Raw genomic sequence first — 20,681 nt, 5'->3', positions numbered from 1 at the left:
CCTGCCGCCTCCTCACCGGACCCGCTCCTACCTGGGGCTCCCCACTTCCCCGCGGCCGGAGCTGTTGGGACGTGTGGGGCCCTGGAGGTTTGGGGAGCTACCTTGATGGGCAGGTGTATGGGGCACTCACTCCAAGGAGGCGACACAGTCTCTCTTGTAAGCCTTATTGACACCGCTGCGTCTGGACGATTTCCCACCTTGCTGTGCAGTGCTTTGGCTAGCAATGGTGTGCTGATGTAGGCTCGCTGCTGGTGTTAGCTTCTAGGTTGCCTGCACCTCCACAGAGCTCTGTTTAATTATGGTTGCAAAAATGAGGATATCAAGCTTTCATGAGTTCTCATACTGTTGTGAGATCTGCCAACTGTGGGAAATGTTCAGAAGTCCCCTGTTGATGTAGCCATTCATAGTGGCTGGCAGACCCTTCATATGCTTCATTTGACCACACTTAGCAAAGCTCTTTTAAGACCTACTCACAACAGATTGCCATCAACCTTCATTTTTAGGCTAGAGATTAAATTACTTTAACAAATTCAGCTGCAAGCTGGCTTCTTTGAAGAAGCCTTATAAACAATTGTAGGTGTTCAAACGGTTCAGAACTTGGAAACAAGTTGCTATCGGTATTTGAGCTATTCTGTCTCCTGCAGACTTTTCACAGCAGATTGTTTGTATCATCTTTAATCCTGGATACTTGGATGCATGGTTTCCAGTGATCTTTTGTTACTTATATAGAGCCTTCAAATTAAATTGGGGACCCATTGAGTGGTGTTGTGTGGAGATGCATAGACAGTTTTTGCACTGAAGAGCCTATGGTCTAAATAGACAAGATGACACAGGTAGGCTTGCAGAAAGATACACTTAAGTGCAGTGATTTGCTCAAGGTAGCATGGCAGATGTGAAAAGTTAGTATTACCTGGCCTCCTGACACCCAGTTCAGTTGTTCTGTCCACTAGACTACACTGTTTCCTGAGTTAGATGATTTGTCAAAAGGCATCTTGAACTGTTGTAGAATCTGCATCTCACTAAGCATTGTTTACATGTTGTGGGTTTTTAATACTAGATTTTAATACTAGAAGTGTGTGTGTGTTGCATGTAGCACCATATAAGTGGAATGACTGAAATTATTGCAAGAGATGCTACACTTAAAAGCAGTGATGTACACATCAGTATTAGGTGCTTTAGCATGCATTTGAATAAAATTGATATTTAAGGTTAGGAAAGTAAATTTATTAATAGTTGTGTGAATGAGGGGAAAAAACAGTGGCTGGCTCAATCTTAACTTTATTCTTGAATCAGAGTTAAAATTTAACCCCACTTTTGTAACAGTTTTAAGCTCTTATTAGAATGCAACTGTGTGTGTGTGTAAAACGAGTTAAGTGTTGTAAGCCTTAGTCCAAGAGGCAGTAAAATGTTTGTCAACATTTTGTAATTACTAGCAAAACTGAGAGTGGGTGGGGTAGCATATTGTATGGGATCACCTTCAGTTGGTGAGAGGCAAACTTTTGAGCTTCTACAAAGCTCTTCAGGGACCAGCATGGCTACAGCAGCACTGCATATTTCTAATTACAGGTTGAACCTCTGTGGACCAGAAAACCCCGGTCTCAGAGGTTGCCACTGGTGTCTGGTTGGGGGGACAGCAGAGCCCAGCAGGTGCAGGCTAGGGGGCAGCACACTGAATGGGGCCATTGCCAGGAGAGAAGCCCTGGGAGAGCCAGAGGCCTGCCCTGGTCCAGCAAACTCCCTTGTTCGGGATTGCTCAGATCACAATGTGCTAGACTAGGCATGTCCAACCTGTACTAGCGGGCAATATTATATTAATGTTGTACATTTTGATGCAGTGTCAAAGCTTTGGGTTGCCCTGGTATTATATTTTCCTGTAGCATTTTTACTTTATTTAAAATGTACTGCACTGATAAAATGAAAATTAAATAACACGGCCTTGGAGAGAGACCAACCATCTCTTTATCTGAAAAGAACTTGCTCCATAGCTCTTAGAGGTGAGTCTCATTTAAGCAAGTTGAATAAAAAGAAGCAATAGACTGATATGGTTTTAAGCATATAACAACAGCTTGTAAAATTGCTACCTTACCCACTCTTCAGACCACATAAGAGAGGCTTTGCAAAATCCCTGGAGTCTATTTGTAAATTACTGTTTGTTGTAGCTTGGGTCTCAGACTTTATTTTATCACAGTATGTCTTAATCACTGTGAGTAATCACTGCATGTGCAGTCGTCTTTTCTCCCAAGCCCCTTCAACATTTGTCCTTTCCTCTTTGCTAAATTAGATAAGTTGTTTTTCAGTCATAGGCAAACAGAATTTGCCCAGTGCGCATTTATTTCTGTTCAGTTGTCATATTTTCAATACATTATTGATAACAAAATATTTGCCAAGCTGAAGTAAAGGAAGCAGCTAATGCTTTTAGGAAAAGAGTAAACTATACATACCAATTCTGAACCCATTATAAGAGGCTAGCAGCCTTTTCCCACAGAAGCATTATAGAAGAGCCAAAAGATTCCTTCTGTATTTCTTAAGGTAAGCCAACTTTTTATGAGTTGTAAGCCAACAAAAACTATAGAGAAAACCTTGGTTTTTTTACTATGGGCATCAGTAGCTAAAGTTTTGCCTATACTAGGAAATCTTTGCATGAATTTCCAGTCTAGATACCTCTAGGTCATGTGGTGGTACTATTAGTAGGAGCATTAACTGCATCTAAAACATTCTTGGCCATCTAGAGTCCTGCTTGTCAGAGCTGAACTGAAGGTTCCCAGAGGGGACATATTAGTAAAAAAAAAAGTCCCTGTGCAGGAAAATAGACATAGAAAAGGTAAAACTGTTTATTTAAGTTAAAGTTGTATATTCAAGGGACACTGAATCATATATATAGTAGCCCAGTGTCTGAGTCTGTAATGCTGAAATGCTGGCTGTTCCCTCTGGGGGGTGCTGTTGCCTGAAATGTTGGCTGTTCCCTCTGGGCGGCTTGTGCTGCATGAGGAGTGTGGGGCCCAAACGGCTGCTTGCACCGCTTGCTCCCTCGTGGCGGCCTGGCTGAGCGGCACAGAAGTCAGCCGAGTGCCACGGTGGGAGGAGAAGGGTGGCAGGTCGGTGACGTACGGCCTGGCCGTGAATGTCACCACCCCGCCCCCCCCTTCGCCTCCTGCCGTGGTGCTTGGCTGACTTCTGTGCTGCTCAGCTGGGCCGCTGCGTGGGAGCAAGCGGCGCAAGCAAGCATTTGGGCTCCACGCCCCTCATGCAGCACAGGGAGTGTGGTGCCCAAACGGCCATTTGGGGTCTGCGGTTCCCCGAGTGAGAGGCAGGAGGGGGGAGGAGAAGAGAAAGAGACAGAGAGAGGCAGGAGGCTCAGGAGAGAAGACCGATGTGGAGGAGAGACCTGAAAATCCCGTCCTACGATGGGCTAATTGGCTAGTTTAAAATAAATTCTTGATCTGTTTTATTAAAATTAGTTTTGAAAATAAGTTGGAAAGCTGAGCTGGGAAAATAGCTATGTATAGCAACTATTTGTATCTTCAGTTTTTTCCCCCAAAATATTTTCCAGTCCCACTTATACAATGTAGCTCTGCTGGTGCTTGCAACAGTGACTAGTCTAGTGTGAGCAAGTCTTATGTGGCTGCTGGAGTTAACATACCATCTAATCCCACTCAGAACTAGTCTAAATCAGTGTTTCCATCCAGTGGCATGAGTACCCTTTGGGGTACTCAAGAAGTCTGGGGAGGAGGTATGTCAATACAGCTGAAATTTGAAGAAAACTGAATTTTTGCTTTGTTTTACAGCACTTTATTATTTTTGTACTCTTTACACCCAAAAATTTCATCACCTACCCAGCTAAGATTAAGTTGTTTAAACAAATGTGTTGCAATAGTAGAGGAAAAAATGGTGTGTCTGAAAACTGTAGGTGCTGGGGATACTTTTTTTTGTTTTTTGAAGGGGTACTCTATTAAAAAAAAAGTTGAGAAACACTGGTCTAAATGACAGTTAGAAATGTTGCTTGGAAATGTTGGGTTTGCCAGCATTCCTATTGTTCCCCCAGTGGTAGAATCTATATTAGCAAATTAAAATGTTAGAATAGTCTTCTCACATGCATGTAACTCTAGCAAACAGTTGATAATGAAATGTAAATTTACTGACCTTGTTCTCTCTGAATTTCATCTAAGGGGTTCTGGCTTTATTTTTTTTGTCAGGCTGCTGGTGACTTATCTGCTGGGTGTAAACTGTCATACTTGACAAGTCTGTTGTAAATTCCCAAGTGTAAAATCACTGTCGAAATGTCCCTCACTTTTACAGTAGATGAGGCTTTTCAGCAGAGCTTACATGGTTCTGTAAACTATATACACCTTTCATCAGCTGATTGCCATCCAGTGTGAAGTATGAGGTTTCGTGTACACTCAGAAAAGTCCACAATGATATGCTATCATTGAAAGATTTATAGATTGCATCCACCTGGTATTAGAATCTGTGCTCATACCTCAGCCAGGAAACATGTGGAATTAGAGGTATTACATGACATGTGCCATGCTATATGGTACCTCTGCACCAATGTGTGTGGTTTTTTTTTTTTTAAAGAACCAGCAAAATTATTTTTCTAAAACTGTGTGGATTAAAATGCTTTCAAAGTAATTTCAGTTGTATCAATCAGAATGAAGTATGTCCTCCTAGACTGTGTAATTCAGGGCTAATCCCCCCCCCCCTTTTTTTGCAACTGAAAGGTCTGTTGAATTCTTTGCATTCACTTTCCTGACCATTATAGGAACATAGCAATCAGGGCTTTGGAGTGGAGTGGGAGGTTTTTGCCCAGAGCTGGAGTGGAGCTGGAGCACAGAAAATCTTGACTGCTCCACTGCTCCCATTTTTTAAAATTTTCAATCCAAAATGAATATTTTTGCAAGAAAGTCCTAAAGGTGCCAAAATTTCAGATTTAATAACAATTGATATTAATATCTACTTTACGTAATATGTCAGTTATTTTCACTTCGGCCGGAATCAAGATTTAATGTACAGATAAAACATCTAAAAAAACTTTGTAATTTTGTATTAATCAGATAATTATCAGGCATCCGGCAACACTGCAGACTGCTCCCACCCTTGTCAGGTTAGGTGAGTAGCCTCAATTGTTGGGAAGTAATTTTGTGGAACAGTGATAGCACGTATTAATGCTACGGCATGTACCAACTTTCATTGATATATCTATATTAAAGCATTTTTGAGATTAATTAAACTCAGAAAATATTTTGAATAATTTTACTGCAAAATTTCATTAACTTGCAATTTATAAACATTTATATGAATTGTCTATTGTATAGTTAAAAATTAATTTGTCAGAGCGGAACTGGAGTGGAGCTGAAGTAGTCACTATTGGTGCTGGAGCGGAGCAATTCAAAAATTTGATTGCTCCAAATCCCTGATAGCAATTGCTATTAGGGATGTGAAAAAGGTAATGTTTACCAGTTAACCTAACAGGTGATGGCTACCAGTTCCAGCTAACTGATAGAGCCTGGAAAAGCAGCTCACTGTGGACAGGGTCTGCTCTTGTCTAGAGCAGCTCCGCTCCATGGTGGGCCCAGGTGCACCACAGGGGCTGCTCTGATGGGAGCTAGTGGCAGCCCCAGAATGGGAGCTGGCAGCCAGCACAGGGCTGGGAGCAGGAATCCTGCAGACTGAGGGCTGCTGCAGATAAGCTGGAGCAGCCCCCCACCTGGATCCCGCTTATTCAATTAACCTAACATTAGACTGATGGGGATTTTACATCCCTAACTGCCATATAGGATCTCATAGGTGTGCAATGACTTGTCTCCTAATTTTCCATAGACAGTAGACTTCCGATAATCCGGCACCCTTGGGACCCAGGTGGTGCTGGATTATCAGAAATGCCGGATTATCAGGAGGTATTCTGGCAGGGGCGGGTCTCTTCCAAGGAGAAGCGGAGGAGGGGGCGGGGGTGTGCCAAACCTTCCCTCCTGCTGCAGGGAGGCAGAGCCTGCGAGCAGAAGAGGAGAGGCGGTGACAGGCAGGCAGCCGCATTCAGGACGTTCTGGTCAGTTACAGTCACTCCGGCTGGATCCTCAGCCGACACGCAGTTAATGTAATTTTCCTCTCTTCTGCCGGGAGGGGAGGGGGGGGCGCAGGGGAAGGTAGGGGTTGGTGGGAGAGGGGTCTCCCACCGACCCCTACCTTCCCCTGCCCCCCCTACCGGCAGTAGAGAGGAAAATTACATTAACTGCATGTTGGCTGTTGATCCAGCTGGAGTGACTGTAACTGACCAGAACGTCCTGAATGCGGCTGCTTTGGCACACCCTCGCCCCCTCCTGCTCCCTCTCCCACCGACCCCTACTTTCCCCTGGGCCCCCCCCTCCCGGCAGTAGAGAGGAAAGTTACATTAACTGCGTGTCGGCTGTGGATCCAGCCGCAGTTAATCAATTACTCTAACAACTTGAAGCAGCTGCCGGAGCACTTCCGGGTTGCAGTTGGTGCCGGACCATCAGGCGTACCGGACCACTGGATGCCGGACCACCGGAGTTTTACTGTACAGAGATTGGCTTATACTGTGAAGCACAGGTTTACTACATTTTATAGTAGTTAATGCTAGCATGTTTTATAACTTTGGATCTTCTTGTTAGCTATACAAATGTTTGATCTCTTTATGAATCTGAATTTTTGGCCACAGTGACGTGGTGATGAGTTCCATTAATTATTTTGACACTTTTTGCTATTGTCATATCATGAACTGAACAGATACATTGATATTGATTAATTCTTATCCTAATTCATACTTCCACGCACATACAATAAATCTTATCTGTAACTCCAAGACTTGTTTTATATGTTTCTTACTGTCAGCGTTGTGTGCCATCAGCACACAGCTCACTTCACGTGCTTTGGCTTTAAGTGTGTGTCCCTATTGTAATACTAGTAGGAAACAAAACCTATGTGGATGAAAACCAGCAAAATCTGGCAACCCTGTGAATGGGCAGTGGCAAACAAAATGTCTAATGGGCCACATGCAGAACCTCAAAGGCCTGAATGCGGCCCTCTACCTGCAGGTTGCGCACCACTGGTCTATACTGATTAAAATCTTCATTGAGAGGAGAGTGCGTTATTGTACAGTAGGAGTTACAGAGTTGACTGGAATGATAGTTGGACAAGGCTCATAAATACAAGCTTACTTTGTGAGAAGTTTGTGAAGCCAGAAGTTTGATTGCTTGTTGTTATGACATCCAGTTCAAAAAGTTTTTGAAGTGTCCTGTCTTCAAAGGAAACTGTTTAGATTGCTGCAACTCTTTTGAAAACAGGTATTGTTTTGGAAGCAAATGTACATATCTTGCAATAAATTGTTGCACCGTCCTCAGTATTCTTTCTAATCTCTTCTAGGCATGTGCAGACTTTTTCCATCTATGGGTGAAATAATTTTTTGTGTGCACTGATTGTGTATTGCCAGTAGAAACACACAACCTACCTGTGGGCACTCTTGTAATCAGTGAGGCAGCATTTGAATCTCTCCCGAGTGGCTGTCCAAGTGCTTAAATTATAGGAAATTGTGGCCATGTTGAAATTGCTTATTTGCTTGAGCTTTAACAATGGATGTTAAATTTCATTTAATCACTAATCGAGTAGTCGATGAGATTTCCATCAACTACTTGAGTAGTAGATAAGGGGGGAACTGCAGAGCCACGGTGGGGTTTGCTCCCAGCCCTGGGAGCTAACCACTTTGCGTCTCTGCCTTTTAAATTTAAAAGGCAGATGCAGAGCCAGGGAGACCAGGCACCATCTGGGAATCAGCTGATTCCCAGCTCAGTGCCTGGTCCCCCTACCATCCCACCTCTGCCTCCCCTGTTAAGCTGGCTCCTCCCCAGCACTGGCTCCTGTTTCTCTCCCCGCCCCCTCCCCTTGCTGCTTCTCTCTGATAGTCACTTCCCTCCCCCTTGCTGCCTCTGAGTCACTACTCGACTACGCGATAAATGTATACTTATAGGGTGGTCGACTGTCGCTTATATCCCTAGCTTTAACATCTATGCAGAATGTGTACAATGTACTGGTATCTACGTGAGGCAAGTCCTGTTAAATTTCCTCTTATAAGTATCTCTCAGACTTACGAAGTTGATTTCATTACCCCTCTCTGTGCCTCCATTTCCCCTTTTGTAAAACGGAATGTGACTTGCCTAAGGTCATACTGCAGGCTCATATGCAGGACTGAGACTAGAACTCAGGCCTCCCAAGTCCTGGACCTGCGTTCTATCCACTAGAAAGACTGTAATGCTTCTCTCAAATTGTCATGTTCTCTGACAAAGCAAGGTTACGTTTTTTTCTGAACTGCGAACATCCAGGGGAGAGTCTTCAGTTTTGTGCTAGTTAGCAGTCACATTTCATTTTTCTATCTCCCAAATCTTATTTAAGCAAAAACTGACAACCTAAGAATGTTCTCTGCTTGAAAATGTTCTCATTACTAGTCATCCTTCATGTTACAAGACAAAATACAGCTGAAAGAGGAAAAAATATTTTCTATTTTGTTTACTTGGTACTTTTTGACAGTACTCTGTATAGGTTCATGTTAAATTATCCCAGTTCATGTGGGTGTTCTACAAAGCAGGTATTGAGGAGGAAATTCTTAAAATAACAATGTGATTTGTGAAGTTGGCAAATTGAGGGGGAAGCAAAGGTACAGGAATAGTACCTGAAATGGCTTTTTGAACTGCTTTTTTTTATATTGGCTATATTTCAAGTTGAAGGCAAGATTAAAGTTTGCAGCAACACTATCTTAGCCAAGAGGAGCATAAATATTTTCTTTTCCTGTTTCTTTAAAATGTGCCTTAACTTGTCTATATACATTATGGTATACCTTTATACATGTAAATCCTGTTGAAATTGCTGTGTTTATTTCCTAGTTCTTATCAGAATAAGCATTATGTTGCATTCATATAGATTTTGGGCTTAATCTTCCATTTTAAGAACATGGCAAGGCAACAGGGCACTTGTTTACACTGTGAGGCCGATCTTGTTAGATAAACGGAAGAATTGGAACTCATTGACATTTGGGAACATCCTAAAACTGAATAACCATTCTGCATATTTACAACTTTGTCTACTTCAGTGTTGACTGTTGTTGGGAGATGGAGAACTGTGCTTGGATCAAAGATTTATTTTTCTCATGGAGGCTGGTGGGGTCAGAGGAATATTTGAAGGGGTCAGTTAGTGGACTTTATTGTGAACATTAGATGCCCACTAAGGATGCTCATGAATGACTTTTTTTGTCAATGACTTCTAACTTTACTACCTGAGTGTGGACTGTGGACATATTCAAAATAAGTCTTATTTACATTCCAGTTTTCAAAAGTCAGGTATCAGTTCTCTCTCGGGGTGTTTTTAAAATAGCTTTATTCTAAGACCAGGCAGGCATGGAGTAACTTAAGTAATGCAAACATGTCTCTTTCCCCTTTCACATGTTCCTCCCATTGTGGCATGCTTTATTTTGTATAGCTTTTTCATCATCTTTCTTCTGAGCCAATCAGTATTTTAATGGTTAAATATCATCAAAGATTAATTTGTTTGTATTTGGAAAGTACTTATTGTGGGAAAACGAGGTTGAAAACAGACTTGTATCTGAACCTGAACATGTTGGGTTGTAATTGAAACTTCTTGGTAGCCTCAACTATGGCATAAACTATACTATTAATGTGGGTTAATGAAAAAAGTCTTGTCTTATAGCAGAGTGGATGCTCCTCTATGCATTGCAATAATATGTTGCCTTCATGAAAATGTTGATGCTATCATTTAACATGGGAAATAATGCTACTTAAATATGTCACTGTTCACACAACCAAAAGGAGTGTGAAATGACTGCATACACTTTCAGTATCTCACATTAGGCTGCATACTGTTAACTCAAGGCTTGACAGATTATTTAAAACATAAAATGGGACGGAATGTATCAAGTTCTAATTCTGTTTTTTATTCTATTTAACCTAGAAACTAAATATCTGTCACTGCTTCTTGTAAACTTTTATGCAGTGTTGTAACTTAGCATTCTACAATTTAGGAGACAAGATGGAGCTCCGTAGAGGATTTCCATACACTGCCTTAAAATGGAGTTAAGGTTCTAAATGTGGTGTTTTCCTTCTAGTAGGATTGACTCCCCCTGCATTTGAGTTGTGGAATCTTCTAGAGCAGTGATTTTCAACCAGTGGTCTGGGGCCTACTTAAGGGCTGTGAGCCCGTTTCAGGGGGTCTGCCAAGCATGACTGGTGTTAGACTTGCTGGGGCTAGGGTTGCCAGGTGTCCACCATTTGTTTTCCATCCAGTGTAAAAAATGCAGAAAACAATTGGTTTTTGGTCAACTTTAGCTGGGCCCTTTTTTTTCTTCCCTCAACAGAATTTTTTCCTTTTTTGGGGGGGGGGGGGGAAGGGAGCAGGGGGGGAGGGGTTGGTATTTTTTGGTAAACCATCAGGCAAAAAAAAACACCCACCCACACCAAACACACATCCTGTGTGGCTACTACCAAGAGACACCAAACTGAGAACAAAGCAGGAGGCAGCAGAGCCTGCTCTGCAAAGCAGCCGTCTGCTATCCAAAGCAGAGAGAGGCAGACATCGGGGCAACACAATGGTAAGGTGGGGGTGGGGAGTGCAACCATGGATAGGAAGGTGACTCCCCCATAGCCAGGTCTTTGGGTGTCCTAGTGGGAAGAAGCTGAAATTCCACCCCAGTCAGTTTTGGCTGAGGGCCCATGAAAGGTGCCTACACGCAACTAGAAAGCACCTGCGGGCTTCTCTCCTGGACTATGGCGCCGCAACATGCTTGAGCAGTGCTCAGGAGCAGGGACAGGGTTTCTCCTCCTCCCCAAGGCGCCACTCCTCAGATGCAATCAGCTGAGGGCTCCCAGCGCCGATCGCAGCCCCACCTCCCAGCCTGGGACTCCCTCTGGTTGTGGGCAGAAACCTGGCAGGAGCGGCTGGGACAGCCACTCTCCCCTGCCCAGCTTCTGCATGCAACCACAGGCTCCCAGCTGGGAGGTGGGGCTGCGATGGGCACTGAGAGCCTGTGGTTGCATACAGAAGCCAGGTGGGGGAGTGGCTGGGACTCCCAGCCACTCACCCCTGCCCCCACCAGGCTTTTGCACGCTACCACAGGCTCCCAGCGCTGATCGCGGCCCTGCCTCCCAGCCACTCCCCCCACCCCTGCCAGGCTTCCATCTGGTGCCCAGCCAGAAAAACAGAAAATACCAGACATTGCACAGAGGGCACAAACCAGACTGTCCGGTATAATACCAGACACCTGGCAACCCTAACCCTAGCTGAGGCCCAGGGCTGAAAGCTGAAGCCCTGGGGCTCCAAACCACAGAACTTAGCTTTGGAGGACTCCCCCATGGTATGGGGCCCCTGGGGAGTTGGTCTGCTTGTTACCTCTTAAGGCTTGCCCTGTCTTTCCTATGCAAAAACTAGTTGCATAGCTGTAATAAACAATTTCTTATAGCATGTTCGGGGAAGGGAGGGGCTCAAAGATTGAGAACCCCTTTCTGGAGAACTGTTTCTCTTGGGATAGTCTCATTGTGAGCGGTTAACTTGGGTATCACTGATAGCAGGCACATTGACAAGCTGACTACTCAAGTGTCAGTCTCTCAGGGGCTGGCTATGTCCATCTTATAACCCGTCAGTTTGGAATTCCCCTTCAGTGAGTTAGGTCCCAAGGACCCACACAATTCTGCTGGGTCAGGCCTGTGGTAGGGATGTTAATGGTTAACTGGTAGGGGCTGCTCCAGCCCTGTGGGACACATTGCAGGGAAGGGCACCCCATCTATGATGGGAGGGCTGATCCAGCCCATCCGTAGTGATTTCCTCCCCTTCCCCCATTTAATCAGTTAACTGGTCAAACTTAACATTTAAACGGTTTATCCAATTAAACGGGATTTTACAAGCCTAGCCTATGGTCCTCAAATCTAGGTTATAGCTTCCTTTGTCTCTCTCCAGTGAATCCATCCAAGCTAGACTCCTGCAAGAAGCTTGCACCATATGCCTTCAGGGCAAAGTGTTCTCAGTGGGTATTTACAGCAACACAGGCAGCCTTTTCAAACCAGATTAATCATTTATTAGTCACCTGGCACGCACAATCTGAAAGATTTTTTTTTTTTCGATCAGAGGAATGAAGGTTAATAGTCTAGTCTGGTCAGCCTGGAGCCCCAGCTATGCTATAGTGAAATTCCATTTTCAGGCTCCGTCTCCTTCTCTGTGTGACCTCCTTAGTCACAGTTCCCAGGTAGCAGAGCTTCCTCCAGAATGCCATACTTAGCCTCCTGCCTGACAGTTTCAGAACAAAAGACTGAGAGGAATGTTTTTTTCTTAACTCTCCTGCCGAAAGGCAGCAAAATCCTGGAGAGTCACTGGAATTTGCATTGTAATTCTGACCCTCTTGTTGATTTGGATTAACAGCCATTTCTTGATGGCTCGGCAGTCCATAGAGAGAGACACACACACACACACACACACACACTTATGCATTTTAGTCTAGCCTGGCAGCAAATATCCTTTCCACCCCTCCCCAGTGGGTAACTGTACAACTCATAGACACAGATGCACAGATCAGTCTCATAAAACACTACAGAAAATTTCAACTTGATCACGAGGTCCTGGTTTTGCCTAGGTTAATTGCTTCCAGTGCTGCCATAGTTTTTTGTTGTTCTCCTAAGTGTCACTTAGAGGTGTGTTTGGTGTCAGCAAGGTCCCCTCATTTCATTGTCTACTGGCTCTGTACCCTTGATTTCTTGGCAACATGTATTCTGCGCTTAGCAGTCCACTGTTGAGGGCCTAGTACTGAAGATTCAGGGGAGTCAAATGGCATGAGATGAGACTATCTAGAACAGGGTTTCAGATCCATGGCCCGAGCAGTTCCACAATCTGGGTGCATGTAGCTGTGGCTTGAGTCCCTGCGGCCCTGAAGGGTGGAGATGTCAATACCTTTTTCCCCCAAGTCTAACTCCTGCTCTGCCCTCACCCTGCCTTCTTCCACCCCACTCTGCCCTCTTCCCCATTACACTGCTTCCCTTACGTCTCCTCCCCTGAGCGATGTGGCTTTGGGGACTACCAGGAGGCTTGACACAGGGCCATGGGAGGGTTTGGGCCCTGTTGCGCTCACTGCGGTAGTGGGAGCTGGGGCAAAGAATGATGCAGCAGTTTCTACTTTGCTGCCATCTCCCAGGCCAGCCTGGTTCCCTGGACTCTGCAGGCAAACCTGAATATGGGGGATCATTCCATCCATAAGATGGTTGGGAGGAGGGAAGCATGTGGGCTGGCAAGTGGGGCCAGGGAATGTGTGGAGGAACACCCTGCCCCCTAGAGCCCTGGCAGAGAGGGGCACTGTCTGGCCTACTAAGAGGATTTGAGGACCACCTAAAGTAAACTGAGTTTGAGACCCCTGAAGTAGAGCTTGGGTGGTCCAAGTGGCCTAGTCTCTCAGGTTGCCACAGCAGTCCTGGTTTCTAGGGCAGTGTTGTTTATATATAAATAATGGCCCATGCATCTCGAGAGGCGGTGGTAAGCAGCAGCAGTGACAATCTGAGTTGTGCCTGGATCTGCAACTTTTCATGGCTTATGTGTCCAATATTGGATTTGCACAGTTGATTACAATAGCCACGTGCCAGTCTACTTCCGTTTTCATGAGTCTGAGAATTTTTCCTTCTGAGGTGGAGTTCTTTTGCATGTCTTGCACAGTCCTATCGAGAAATGACATGCCCTGTTGTAATAATTGTCAACAGGTGTTATGATCTGATGTAGATTCCCAAGAGCTTGGATTGATGTTAAACCTTTTCATAGTGTTTTTTACATATCCTTGAATCTTAACTTTGGCCTTCCTCTTGCCACTATCCTTTGGATGCTAGTGACCAATCATGGTTCATACGCCAATACGATTATCCAAAGTAATCCCCCTCCTATCCGCCACCTGGAGACATGCCAGGTAGCATGCTACTCTGCCAACCAGTGTGGTTCAGTAGTAGAAACAATATAGCTACCCTGTGGTGCTGGACAGCATGGCCCGAATTCATGGCACTACTCTCTGCTGCAGCAATAGCCAATTAAACTGCATGGCTGAAAGCTTTGTCTTGACTCGAAACTTGGCCATTGTCTGATCGGAGTTGAGAAGGCAAAGTCTTTGCTAAGAACAGATAGTTTGAGAAAAAGTAGACTTAAATTCCTGATGTAGTCTGGCTGCATCAAAAGACCACCTAGGAATAAATTGACTAGCTGATGTGTATAATTTCTTAGCAGTGGCAAGGACTTGATCCTAGACAGCTTAGTAAATTACACTGATATAGTTCTGAATGTTTGGTTCTGAGTCATTTCCCACAAGTTGGAAACGATTCTACCATGTTTCTGGAGGCTGCTTTTATTTGGGATTTGCCTGCTTTACACTGTGACCCACTGAAGAGTGTTTTCTATCTGTTTGTTTAAAAAAAAGTCAGAAGATGGATCTCAGGTTCTCCTATAAATAGGGGGTGTCGTCTTAGTCAAGCTGTAACTTCAACAGAATGCTGACACAATTCCCTAGCCTTATTCCATCCCGATTGTCAGGGTAAAAATTGCCAAAGTAGACTGAAGGTCATGAGGAGATGAATAGGACTGGAATTGGCTGCCGATTGAGACCTCTCCATGCTGATAAGTCAGGCCCTTCCCTTTTACAGCTCTCATTCCATATCATTGTATTTGACCTGTAAAACTAGAGTTGCTGTAATACTGTCCCTTGCATAGGATGCCATTCAACATATTGCCTATGATAAGAGAAACAACAGCAAAACCAGGAAGTAATGGGGTCAGCAGTAGTATTTCCTGAAGCAAGATATCTGTTCTGTGTTCTCCAACTAGCTGCTGGAGGTTGTATCCCTCTTGGCTGCAGAGATGTCTTGATACTGAGATGCAGTCCAATGTCTGGATAGCTTATGGCTCAGTAATTAGAGCACATTCTTTAGCAGGGAGGACCTCTTTTCAAATCCCTTCTTTTCCTCAGATAGAGAAGGGAATTGAACCCAGGTCTGCACATAGCAGGTGAGTGCTGAAATCACCCCATTAAAAATTCCTGACAGTACTGCGCCAAGTGTCTTGTCTATGATTCTACACTGGTAGAGTTGCAGCTTGTAGCTGTGCCACTAGCATCCGTGATGTAGACATGCCCTATTGTTAACTCCCAATTGCTGTAGGTGATTGTGGGAAACTGGGGACATAAGCATATCTTAATAGCCCAATCTGTATTGCCTGGAAAATTCTGAATGTTGATGTTGAGGTTCACAGCATGTTTGATCAGCTAGAAGTAGTTCTGCAAGTGCTCACATCAGAGTTGAGTAAACTGGATTGCTAGTTCCTGTTTGTCTTGATCTTAAAAATGAGTGTCTGCAAAGAAAAAATCTGGATATAAAAATAATCTCCAACTTCCTTTTTATAGGCTGCAGAAACTAATACTAAAAAAACTTCCTTGCTGACTACAGATTTAGAAAGTTGCATGCTAAAATTTGTAACGAGCCAATTAGAGACCCAGGAATTTATTATGGAAACAGGCTAATGTGTGTGTGCTTACCTACACTGATTACCTATTACTGCAATCTGAGTGGTCTGGCCTAATCACCTGTGAAATTGTTCAAAAGGCTGTGGTGTGTGTGATTGCTCTTTCACTTCCATCACAAGCAGTCTGCAATGAATTAAAGATGCTAAGGAGTTTGGGCAAAAGACATCAGGGAAATGGTAGTGTAGTAATCTGGCAATCAGTTATCTTCAGCATAGCTAGATATTCAAATACTCTGCAGTGTTGCTCTGTAGTTCATTGGGTTGCTTCTGGCTGAATATTTTTTTCCTCAGTTAACAGTTCTCCCAGAAAGCTGCCAGCAATGTCCGGTGGACAAAGACAGATTCAAAATGGAAAAAATTAAACAACAAATAGTCTATAAAGTGCTAATAGACTAACAAAACATGTAGATGGTATCACGAGCTTTCATGGGCACAACTCACTTCTTCAGATGACTGGAGTGTTGGATGTCTAGGACCAAAATAAATAAGGGAGATGGGAGGGAGGTGGAAGAAGGGAAAATTGGGAGGGAGGGGGGACCAGAAAAGGCAGTAGGTAACCATATCAAGGGAAAGTGGAGTCTATAAGCACCTATAAAGACTAGATAGTCAAAGGGGGCAGATAAGACCCATTAACTAGCAAACAGAGTCAGGAAACACTTAAAGACTGATGAAACATCTAGATAATATCAAGAGATTCTTTAAAGACACAGTGATAGAAATGTAGCCGTGTTAGTCTGGGGTAGCTGAAGCAAAATGCAGGACAATGTAGCACTTTAAAGACTAACAAGATGGTTTATTAGATGATGATGAGCTTTCGTGGGCCAGACCCAGACACAGAACCATTGGTTGCCCTCATTTTTTCATAGGTAGGTAATGAAATATCTATTTAATCCAAAGGTGTGAGAATTGAATTTGCAAATGAGCTCAAGCTTCATTAGTTAGCACTTGAAAAGGAAGATGACTCTGCTACCCCTCTGGAGCTTTTGATTCAAAATGGTTTAGGAAGGCATTCATTTACTTAAGATCTGAGGGACTAGTCAAGAGTTCTAAGCACCAAATACACTTTAAAACAGACATCAAAAATAAAAAGACATCCAGAACTACAGCGTCTGTCACGAGGGTAAATGCTGGCAAGTCAACACCCCACTAGCTGAAAAGGATTAAGTCCCTATGTTGGGTGTATTTTAGGAAGGAAGGAGAACTAATATCTAGATTCTTTTTGATTACCCTGAGGAGTTGGGTGCTGAAGGTTGCTGACCCTCCATGTATGATAAATGTTGTAGGCATTTATGGAATAATTTGTCCACCAAGCAGGTTTAGTCTAAATCTTGATTATGTAGAAGATGTTGTGGGTGTCTTAAACAGAAGGATTTATGAACATTCAAAAATTTTGCATGTCTAGAATTTTTGTCACTATTCATGTTTTTAACTTCAAATATATCAGTTCTCTTTGGAATTCTGCTAAATCCTAGCCTTTGATACCTTGTGGCAGGCATGTCCAAAGTCCGGCCCGCGGGCCAATTGCAGCCCATGTTCCAGTTTAATACGGCCCCCCAGGTAATTTGGCAATATCTATCTTATAGCCCCCAACGAATCCATATGTATTGAGATGAATACATTGTAAAATCTCAGTTAATGTCAGTTGGTCTAAATCAGTTATAAATATATTTGGACACAACATGTGTACTTGGTGTTATGTTCCTGTTCATATTTTTTCAACTTAAAAGTTGACAGACAACCTTTATTACCAATAATATGTAATGTACTTTACAATGTTCCTGACACATATTTCAGCTTCCTGGATTTTTTTTTTTCCCATCTGGCCTTCAGATATGAAAGGCAGAGTGATTTAACACCTGTTTTCATTTCGTCACATGGATGACAAATCTAAAGTATGCCATTTGCAATAAACTTTGCATAAAATAGTTAATTTGCATTTAATTTTAATGGTTCAAAGAATGTCAGGCAAAATGGTCGGCCCTCACGCATGTTCACTTCATCAAATCTGGCCCTCTTTGAAAAAAGTTTGGACACCCCTGCCTTGTGGTAATCTGTTCTACAGGGAAACATTTTAAGTTTGCTGCCTTTACATTTCATTGATTGATCCTATGTTATTTTGAAAGAGGGTGAATATCTGCCTTTTTTAGAACATCTATCTTCTGTCTTCATCATAGCCCCATTCTGCTCAGAGACATCTACTTTCATCTTTCATGGAAGCTTTTCAGTGCTTGTAACCGTTCTTTCACTCAGGTTTGGACTGTGTCTACTGCATTCGTTTTGAGGTCAGGTCACCTGGACTGCAAGCCAAGCGAAGGGGGTGCTGTTGATTCAGATGACGCAATACTTTCAGAATGCTAAGATGGTTAACATTTTCTGTCTGCTTTTTAACTGCTACTGTACATCAGGCTTTGTTACACAAGGGAGCAAAAAGGGCAGAAGCTGATACTTTTCTCCTTTATGGGTCATTTTTTAAAGCTTAATTGATCCTCTGCCCTAGTTATCAAAATCTGTAAACTGTTTTGAACTCTATGGACAAAAAGCCTGGGTATGTTCAGAGCATAATTTTTAATCATGGTTTTGTCAGTGCATTTTAGCTACCAGTTCATAGCCTACTCATCGCTATATGTAAGGGTAGCCATTCCTACTCATCCTTGTGTAGGAGAGTTATTCAAGTTAAGTGAAGTTGAAATAGTTACTTCATTCTGTGATTGCTAATTTATTTTCTTATTCAAGGAGTTTCATAGTCGTGACTTTCCGTTAAGGTTCTATCCCTATAAGTATTTGACCTCTGTTGACATGGCCTTTGACATTTTCATGGTTCCAGAGAACTGTAATTGCTGCGGGAGGTTATGAAATGTGAATTTTCTGAGGTAGCCTGGGCCTCTTGAATTAAAGGCTTTGAAAATAGAATTGAAATTTACACTGGCTCCCGCTAAGTGAAAAGAGTAGAATGTTGGAAAAATCTTATTGGGAATTGCCATCGAGTGAGCAGAGCACTGCACTGAGAACCACTTAAACATCTGAGGTAAGGGGGTTTCCTTTCATATTGTAATGCATTGTAATAGTCAACCCTTATGATACAAATGAGTGGGTCATAGTGGGTAAGACCAAATAATCCATCTCCTCCTTGTATAGCTGCAAGAAGTCCTTGCCAACTACAGTGTCTTGGGGAGGGGGAATGGAGGAGCATTCATGAATCGTGAGCTTACCAAATTCATGGTCCATTTTTGTCAGTCATAGGATTTTAAAAAGATGTTAATTTCATGATTTCATCTATTTAAATCTGAAATGTAATGTAACTGTAGGAGTCTTGACCCAAAACCAAGTTTTGTAATCTTCTCCAGTGGTTATTGTAGGAGGACTTGCGGTACTGCCATCTTACTTCTGTGCTGCTGCTGTCAGTGGTGCTGTCTTCAGAGCTGGGCAGCTGGAGAATGGTGGCTGCAGGCTGGCAGCCCAGCTGTGAAGGTAGAGCTGCTGTGAGCTGCAGTGCAGAAGTAAAGATGGCATGGTATGGTATTAACATGCTTGCTTTTGTGATGCTGCTGCTGGCGGGGCATTGTCTTCAAAGCTGTCAGCTCAGCCAATAGGTGCCACTCTCCAGCCTCCCAGTGCTGAAGTCAGCACGGAAATAAGGATGACAATACTGCAACTAACCTAAACTAATCTTGTGACACTCGCTCTGTAACTCTTTTGAGGGTCAGGACTCTCAATTTGAGAAAAGCTGGTCTTTCCCTGTGACATCTGTACAGTAAAATGTAAAAGCACACAAGACCAGATGTCACTGGGGGAGATGAGAGTTCCTGATGTGTGATTTTTTTTTTTTAAATGGCTGTGAATTTGGGAGGGCCCTAGTGATGACAAATCCAGAAAGATCTGCGGATAATGGATTGTGAGGCTCTTAGGGCAGCTGTCTTCTACTGTGGTGATAGGTGAGAACAGGTTCTCACCTGTCTCAGCTTATCTGGATTTAGCTTCTTTTAGCTGCTGTTCATTTAGATGCTAATGTAGCCTCCATAATGACATAATGGTGGTGTTTGCCATTGTAGAGCTCATTCACACTTCTGTAGTGCTAGAATTACTTCAATGATCTCGAACAGCTGCAATGTCCCTGGTGTTCCTCTGACAGGTAGTGTTCTGTGATTGTACTGCAGATGCCTGTCAGCATTCCTGTGGCTGTGTATGGCCCTTGTCCCAGGAGTGAAGTCCTCAGAGCAGTGTATTCTCTTTGCTGTCTTGTAGAACTTGCTTAGAAGTGGGAAATTGGACACCATGTTGTAGCTTAAGTCTGGATTTGTCAAGCAATGGTGCCAATATTGGCTGGACGTTGGATGCATTAGGGTGGCTAGTAGGTCTCCTTCCTCAAAACAGACTTTCGGGGGTGGTGTCCCCTGTGTGCTTTGTTCTTTCAACACATCAAGAAGCATGTGTATCAGTCTTAGGAGGTGGCTTAAGTTTCCTGTATTGCCTCTAGTATTCCCTGTTGTGAATGGACCAGTGTTTTGAGAATAAGTTCAGTTATAACCTCTCTCCTATAGCCCTGTTATCAAGCTGTTTTGCTAGCTGACCAATTTAGCTTGCTTCTTCTCAAATATCCGCTATATGAAATAGCAGCTATTTGAGAAGTAGCTAAATCAGAAGATGATCAAAGGGATGGAATTCAAGCCATATGAGCAGAGGTTGAAGAAGTGGATTCACTCAGTTTCGAAAAGAGATGCTTAAGGAGAATATGATGGCAGACTTTCAAGTACTTGAAGTTTATTATAAAAAAGATGTAGAAAAATAGTTCTTTTGCCACAGAAGGCAAGCAAGAAACAGTGGGTTCAAACTATGAGCGCAGATTTACAATAAATCTCAGGAAAAACTTTCTAGCTGTAAGAATTAGGAATATAATAACATAGTCAATTAACCAATGAGCAAAAGCTTATAGGTTAATGCTATAGACTACACATTTCCCTCTCCTCCCTCCCTCCCCCCCCCCCCCCCCCCCCCCCCCCCCCCCCCCCCCCCAGCCTGTAAATTTTTTAGCAGGCTGGCCAGCAGTTTAAAATTTAAAGTGTATTAAGAGGTAGGCAGGCAGGCAGCCCGTCTCAGTTCTGGCTCTCAGTGGGGTCCAGGACCTGCTCCTGCTGTGG

The 20,681-nt window shown here is 43.4% G+C and overlaps 1 protein-coding gene across 9 annotated transcripts in view; it reads left to right on the top strand.

Annotated features, from left to right (window-relative positions):
* CSNK1G1 (casein kinase 1 gamma 1) overlaps positions 1-20,681 on the top strand; it is a 160,587-nt gene that overhangs the window by 446 nt on the left and 139,460 nt on the right. For 2 of the 9 annotated variants that reach the window (XM_075897482.2, XM_075897481.2), the window contains exon 2: positions 5,052-5,106. The exons of the other annotated variants lie outside the window; for them this stretch is intronic. The gene's annotated coding sequence lies outside the window, so the exon portion shown is untranslated. The remainder of the gene's footprint in view (positions 1-5,051; positions 5,107-20,681) is intronic. 9 annotated transcript variants of the gene reach the window in all.

This window comes from Pelodiscus sinensis, chromosome 14 (genome assembly GCF_052426305.1).
Source record: "Pelodiscus sinensis isolate ZL-2025 chromosome 14, ASM5242630v1, whole genome shotgun sequence".
In the NCBI taxonomy this organism is placed as follows: Eukaryota; Metazoa; Chordata; order Testudines; family Trionychidae; genus Pelodiscus; species Pelodiscus sinensis.
The sequence above is the reverse complement of the archived record's forward strand: the minus strand, read 5'-3'. Positions and strand labels throughout refer to the sequence as shown.